This window comes from Atractosteus spatula, chromosome 13 (assembly GCF_055471065.1).
Source record: "Atractosteus spatula isolate fAtrSpa1 chromosome 13, fAtrSpa1.hap1, whole genome shotgun sequence".
Lineage (NCBI taxonomy): Eukaryota > Metazoa > Chordata > Actinopteri > Semionotiformes > Lepisosteidae > Atractosteus > Atractosteus spatula.
In genome coordinates, this window is record NC_142718.1 from 40,339,073 (window position 1) to 40,341,307 (window position 2,235).

General features: G+C 40.9%; 1 long non-coding RNA gene across 1 annotated transcript; it reads left to right on the top strand.

Moving 5' to 3' along the window:
• The first annotated feature begins 283 nt into the window (after nt 1-283).
• LOC148822428 (uncharacterized) lies at nt 284-1,961 on the top strand. The gene is made up of 4 exons (XR_016093898.1): nt 284-359; nt 486-513; nt 807-829; nt 1,571-1,961. It is a non-coding gene; the product is annotated as an uncharacterized LOC148822428 (long non-coding RNA).
• The last annotated feature ends 274 nt before the right edge of the window (nt 1,962-2,235 follow it).

Here is a 2,235-nt window from a genome sequence, read left to right on the forward strand (position 1 = left end):
AGTCCGGGTCGTGCTCAATGCATATGCCCTATGTTTCCTGTCAAGCAGGAATGGGATAACGGAATGGGTCAACTGCCGTAGTGTTTCGTCTGTACAGGGGTTGGAAGATACTTCTTGCCATTTCTGTGTGCTCACAGAAAAGACATTTCATTGCCAGCAACTACTGCTGCACGCTGTATTGTTGTGCATTTGACACATAAACTTTGATTTGATTTGTACGTAGCAGCAGCATGTAGCTTGCATGTAACACACCCCTGTGCGACAGGAAGTAAAACGTGCCCGTTGCTAAGGAGATGGGCTTTTTACATCCGGTTCATTTGCTTCATTCTTCCGGGATTCGGTGGTTTTGCTGCTGGCTGGTAGGTGGTGTTTTTTTTTTCTCAGGTTGTTGTTTTTTAAATCCATTTCAATCGAATGTGACAACTGCTTATGCCGAAGTGTTCTTTTCCTTCTTTTAATTATTTATGTTCTTACTTTTTTTCTAGGTACTTTCTTTGAGCCATGAGGGCTAAGGTAAGGAAAGAAAGATCAATTTTATGAGAAAGCAATGTGTCTTACTTCTGTTTCAAAGATGTTTAACAAAGACCTGATATTGGAATTGAATTGTTACACTTCTATAATAATTGTTTTCATTGTGAAATGTGTGTTGTTTAAAAACATAACATATGCGGCGTAATATAACTTGCAATATGTATTAACTACTCGCGAGATGTATGACGTGCTTGGTACATAACCTTTAGAATTAAGAGCTGCAGGAGTGGCAGTCTTAAATTGCTTTACTTAAGAGTTTTTCCTTGTTTCCCCAGTGGCGAAAGAAGCGAATGCGCAGGTTGGTACAACATTAATTTGATAAGTCTACAGTCATTGTTAGCATCGTAACGCACATTTTAAATACACAAACTACACGTGGAGTGTGATGAGAGTCAATTCTTCGAAATGCGTTATGTGTGTGAAGTGTGGTCTGGAGGGCATCCTTAGATCGACTTTAATTAGGAAGTTCTTTTTCATTTTAAGATCTTTAAACAACAATAATAATATTTCCTTATATTTATATAGTGTTTTTCTGGACCCTCCACCACCACCACCACCAATGTGCAGCATCCACCTGGATGATGTTTTAGCAGCCGTAGTGTGCAAGTACGCTGAACACACATTAGCTCTCAGTGGGGAGGAGAGCAGAGTGATGAAGCCAGTTCATAGATGGAGGTTATTAGGAGGACCTTGCTGAAGGATGGTGCCATTTTTACAGTACAGTCACTCCATCATGCTGGGGCATTAGGACCCACACAGACCTCAGGGTGAGCACCCCCTCCTGGCCCCTCTTACACCTCTTCCAGCAGCAACTTTAGCTTAACCAGGCAGTCTCCCATCCAGGTACTGACCAGACTCAAGCCTGCCTAGCTTCAGCGGGTTTTGAGTTTGCAGGGTGATATGACCGCTGGCAAACTTTCATGAAAAATGCTATCACTCTGCCTGTTTCAAGTTAAACAAGTTCTGGAGTAGCTCAGTATTAATCTCAGTATTTGTTAAAGAGTTTCCAGTGGCTAACCTTGGTAGTGCTTCCTTCCAGACTGAAGCGCAAGAGGAGAAAGATGAGGCAGAGGTCTAAGTAGAAGATTTACGGTTACGTTGCCTGATGTGATGTGGCTACTGACTGAATGCAAGACCTCTCCTGAGCTTTTGACATCCTTCAAAAACCTCTTACTCCTTTGATTCAACACTATAAAGACTGGTTTAATTCCCACATGATCTTGTCTGGTTTGATTTCGAACCTCGTTTTCCCCCCCTTTTCACCTTCATGTGCTAAATAAATCATTCATTCGTCTGGGAGCTGACCTGAGACATGTTTCTTAATTAAGGGGGGAGCTTATTGTAAATTGTATAATCGGATTGCTTCAGAAACTGTATCGAAGTGCTGATGTTTGTTGGCTAATGTTGAATTAATAAAATCAAAATAGAGAGTTATCTGGTTTATTTTTGCTCTTAAATTGTGAGTGACAGCAGTTGGGTTTAACAAGGTTTGTCCCATGCATAAATCATGACTTTCCAGTAATGCCCAGAAGAGGGAGCTGATGCCTCAGAAATTGAGATTTAAAAGGTTGTCCCTGCTTAAAAATGCAGGAGTTTCACTGGCTTTGTAATAGCTTTGAAAGAATGCTTTTGAGGAGCAAAGAAGTAGGCAAGTATTAACAGTATTCTGTTAATAATGCAGGAACAACTATATCGGTAAAAGCC